Source organism: Abramis brama (assembly GCF_963993115.1).
Source record: "Abramis brama genome assembly, chromosome: 9".
In the NCBI taxonomy this organism is placed as follows: Eukaryota; Metazoa; Chordata; class Actinopteri; order Cypriniformes; family Leuciscidae; genus Abramis; species Abramis brama.
Window position 1 is genome coordinate 16,005,802 of NC_139971.1, and position 5,679 is coordinate 16,011,480.

Genomic DNA, 5,679 nt, shown 5'->3' on the forward strand with positions numbered 1-5,679 from the left:
TTGTTACATTACATCATATTACAAATATCATTAATTATTCTTACATCACACATTGTTATACATTTTTAACACTTGTTTTTACAATCATTATATTGTAAGCTATATTCAAGTTGTTGGTCCGTTTGATCACAACATAAAGAAGTGGTTCTTAAACTAGGGGTCGGGACAATTATTATAATTGTTTTTTTTTACATATATACATACACATGCTGCTGTCTATTTCCGGGGGACCACAGACCTCTTCAGATTTGTGAGACCTGCACAAATGGTGACAATGTGATCTAGCATGTCAACCTGGCTTATTGGTATGACGCTGTTCAATATTTGGAAATTCTTCAGCTGACCAATTACACGTTCTACATGTATACGAACCCTCGATAACTGTCGGGACGTGTCAACGCACAAACCAGACAACTGTGACTTACCCTTAGTGAAACTAGGGATTTTTAAAGTTGCTCCCACACTCGCCAACTCTTCTCTTACTAGGAACCCTCTGTCTGCAAGTATGACAGCACCATGGTCAAGTTTGTTTAAAAAGTTTGAATCTAATGTAATTAGTTTGTCTGAGGCCCGACCACCCCACCCATCGGACAGAAAGGAAATGGAGCCTGCAGGTGTTATGCCAATTAAATATTTGATTGTGTTCTGGTGTTTGTAATTGGACCAAGTTTCAGCTCTGGCTTTCAAATTGTATGTCCTTTGTATAAAAATTTCAGTAGGCTACAGTCAATTATGCATCTACAGTTTTTGAATTTGGGTTTAAATGATTTAGGCAAGTTTGCTCTCACTGCAAGCAGTGATGACGTCGCCGAGAAATCCGTGTATTAGGCATTATACAGGGAAGATGAAAAGCAAATGCCATTGAAACTTTTCTAAAGACAGTTGGTTCATCCTTAGAGATGCACTCAATTAATTAATTAATTAATTAATAATCAGGACATCAAAGTTTCAATCAAGCAAGTTAATTAATTAATTAACAATTACCGTTAGTTAATTAATTAATATATTCTTTCAAAATAAATTCTCTCAGCAATCTGCCAGTTCCATCATGTTTTCACACAGAACGAAACCTACGCTGCATGCTGTGCCTCTGATACTCCTGCTTAATCTTGCTTGATTGAAACTTTGATGTCCTGATTTTTTTCTATTGTTGGTTGTTTTTTGTTATATTGTAATTACATTTGCATGTTCATAAATAAATACAAATACTGCCCTCTCCACAACGACGAGGAAGTTTTAGGGGCCGTTCACATACCGTTCACGCGCCTAAAAACGTGTGAGCTTGCCGCGCGCCTACATTTGAAATAACGAACTTGAGCGCGCAAAAGACCCGATATGTGAATGGCCCCTTAGCGAGCGCTACCTCCAATCAGGCCATGAGTTACTTACTGGCAGAGCCACAGCTCTGCTCAACGGCTCTGCTTACTGGTAGCTCGCGAGCGACGTGTTGGAGACCTCTGGAATATACAGTATAGCACTGTATATTTTATATACAGGGCGTGCAGAATTATTAGGCACGTTGATTTTCTGATCATAATTTATTCCCAGGCACATTTTGCCAATTCCAAACCATATTAATCTTAACTACTATTAATTTTGTATTTAATCATTTATAAGTGATATAATTGTTCATGAAGGCTGGAAATGAAAAATGCCTTTAAGTGTGCAGAATTATTAGGCACGTTTTCTTTTACAGATAAAACAAGTCAAAAATTATTAAATGCCCATGAGAAGGATGCAATACTAATGCAACACTATAAATGGCAGTTGAGGCATGACCATTGGACAGTGAAATGCTCATTGGGTCAGCAGGATCAGACAAAAACAGGTGGAGAAGAAAATACGCATGTTAATTGCAAAAGAATTAAGAATTAAGGTGAAGAATTAAGTGTGAAACCATCAGGAACCCTTAGGTCTCCAGCGCCACCATTTTCCAGAACTGCAACCAACCTGGAGTCTCCAGAAGTGCAAGGTGTCAGGGTCTCAGAGACTTGGGTTAGGTTAAGAATCCTAAAAATGTACCCCCTCTTAATAAGAATCACAAGCTGAAGTGTTGTGAAATACATGAAGACTGTTTTTTTATAGGCTTTATAGACAGACAGATTGAGAGTGACTCTTGAAGGACCAGCACCACATCCTCTTCTACCACTGTTTGAAGAATTCATCTTCCAGAATCTGACAGTAAGTTTTTTGAGTTAATATTTAGTTCATTTTTAGTCCATCTCCTACCCTGAAGTCCATTTTGCAGAGATGGATTAAAAATGAACTCCCAAAACTTACTGTCAGATGAATTCTGGTGAAAACACCAGTTCTAAAGCTTATAAAGACCAGGTCCTGCAGCACAGCACTAGCTACAGTTATCAACATCAGCGCTTCGGTCTGGCTGTCAAAACACTGAGCAAAAAAGCTTGATTGGCTTTTTATGCTATAAAGTCACGATGTGGTCACTTAAAATTGCCCATTAAAACTTGGATAAAATTAAATAATTCAATAATAAAACCAATTATTTTATATGGATGTGAAATTTGGGGATAAAACTTCAGTAGAAAAACTACAATTGGAAATTGCCAAAATTATTTTAGGGGTTCACAGAAGCACGTCCAACGACGGCTGCAGGGCTGAATTAAGCTTGTACCTGCTGAACATTGAAATCCAGAAGAGATATGTTCAGTTCTGGCATCACCTCCATCAGTCCGATCCGGATTCAGTGCAATATAAAGCCCTCCTCGCCAATGAAACCTCAGTAGAATCTCATCCTCTAAACACACTCGCTCTTCAACTTGTTCATGAAACTCAACTGCCCATTGACTACAGCTACAACCCCAAAACGACCCCAAAAATCTAAGACAATCAATCACTAAAAGCACATTTTGACCTACAAAATAAACTCCAATGTTACTCGACCCTAAATAGAACCACTAAATTGGCCAATCATCTATTAATTAAACTATTCAGAGAAAGACAAATCCTCTCCAAATACAAATTAAGTGACCATGATCTAGAAATAGAGAGAGGAAGACGTAGACAAACATGGACAGAGAGAGAGTACAGAGAGGATCTCTGTACACTTTGATTTACAGCAAATAGAGGATGAGAAACACTTTCTACTCATCTGTACTAAATATATCAATGTAAGAGAAACTTTTCTGTCCAGATTTGAAACATTGATTCCATCATTCATTGAACTGAGTGATACTGAGAAAATGCCCTTCATACTTGGATAAGATGATATGTGATATGATATGTCAATATGTCAGCTGAAAATATGTGTTAGCCATTCACAATGTCAGAGACAGTTAACTCTAGAGAGACCCGCTTTATTTATTCATTTGTTAAGATGGATTGTATTTTTGTTTATTTACTATGCTACATATGACATGATCTATACATGTTTTGTTTGTTTTATTATAATGTGTTAATGCTTTGGCAACATTGTGAAACAGTCATGCTTTATTAGCTCATTTGAAATTGAAAAATTGAGAGAGAGAGAGAGAGAGAGAGAGAGAGAGAGAGAGAGAGAGAGAGAGAGAGAGAGAGAGAGAGAGAGAGAGAGAGAGAGAGAGAGAGAGTCTTTACATACCACGCCGAATCGACGTGCTACATGTAAACGATATTAAAATAACGGAGTTCATTTAGAATTATTCAGCTTTTAAGAACAAACAGGAGAGATGGTTACTGGTATTATAGAGATGGGTAGTGGACGGAACTAATGCACAAACGGCAATCTCATTGTCTGGCGCTCATCCCTGTTTTGATTTCAGCAAATCAGTTCGAGCGAAAGCTGACAACGTGATTAATATTCATAAACCCAGCAGCTCATCAAGCCTTAGTGCATTGTATATTGTTATTATTAGTAGTAGGATTATTATCTTTTAATAATAATTACTATTATCTATTACCATTATCAATTTTTTTTTTTACAAAAACACTGAATGACAAACAATATCTTAAGCACCATCACAGGTCCTAAGTTCAGTTAAAATGAAAAATATGCATTCATACATAGTTACCAAGTTTTAGTTGTTGTTTTTTTTCCTTCTTCTTTTCAGTTTCAGTTCTAATTACTAAAGTTCTACTAGTGCTTGATTATCATAATATAAATTGACTGATGTTAAGAGTATATCATCTATTAATTAAACTATTCAGAGAAAGACAAATCCTCTCCAAATACAAATTAAGTGACCATGATCTAGAACTAGAGAGAGGAAGACGTAGACAAACATGGACAGAGAGAGTCCTAATTTAGTTCTAATTACTAAAGTTCTAATAGTGCTTGATTATCATAATATAAATGCTTGATTGACTGATGTTAAGAGTATACATACAGATATTTAAAAAGCTGTGCCATTTTACAAAGATAAGCTGATATGGTGGAATCATATATATATATATATATATATATATATATATATATATATATATATATATATATATATATATATATATATATAGTATATCAGTCTGGCGAGTAACCAAAAATATTTACTAGCCAATGGCGATTATATTGCCAAGGTGTGCATAGAGGGTTTTTGAGATATGCACATTGACACCATGCCCTAAACAGTCACATGTGACAATTCCAATGACAAGCAATTTGCCTGCAGAACAGTTGTCTGATTAGTACACATTAGTAACCGCCCTTATCGGGCTTATGCTACTCTGAAACAATGCCTGAACTTTGTATTTTGAGCACTTCTTGCGTTGTGTGGTGGATTTTTAATAGATAAAATAGTAAACTGTGTATTAAACTAACCATGTTTCTAACATTTAACCTTATTTCTCTTTTTAGGCCGAACATGATAACACTTTGAAACACAATGTACTAAAACATTCTGTCCTGTTTTTGAATGTTGTATGTTGTGTTGCCATACCCCTTTTACTTTGGTTGTGTGAGTGTACAAATAACAAATATGGAAATTGAAACTAGACAGATGACTAAATTTGAACCTTGTGATTAACAATGAAGTAATCATTAAAATAAAGTTTGCTTTACCTGGTAACAGAAGGGTTTGTCTATGAAAACCAGGCAAGTTATGTAAAATTATGTAATGCAGCATGACATTTTTGCCAAACCTCCTTATTCTATAAAAACAGTTGTATTCTTTTAGCTGGTGGGATTCTCAATGGAATTTGTCTGAGATCCTCCGGCCTTGCTTCTTCTTGGGGGAAATTCTCTGAGAACTGCTCGAGAGATCCTCCGACCGTGATTAAAGCATTTAAAGGACATTTGCTGAGGTCTGTTTGTCGATTATTCCTGCGCAGGAAGTAAGCTAGTTACGGGAACAGGTATTAGCACCCAGCCGCCGTCGATGTGTAGACTCGCTAGGGTATAGGATTAGACCCAGCCGACGTCGATGTGTAGACGTGCTAGAGTATGGGATTAGACTCAGCCGACGTCGATGTGTAGACGCGCTAGAGTATGGGATTAGACTCAGCCGACGTCGATGTGTAGACGCGCTAGAGTATAAATATTATAGGCCCAGGTAGACTTAAGTCAGATGAGATAGGACTTAGTTAGGTTTAGGGAAAAATCTACAACAGTTGTTTTTGCCTATTCACGATGACTCGCTTAATTTAGTCCTAAATTTTAAGTCGCTTTGGACAAAAGCATCTGCTAAATGACTAAATGTAAATATAGTACACAGTGTGAGACAAGCAAAGCAACTGATTTAATACGAA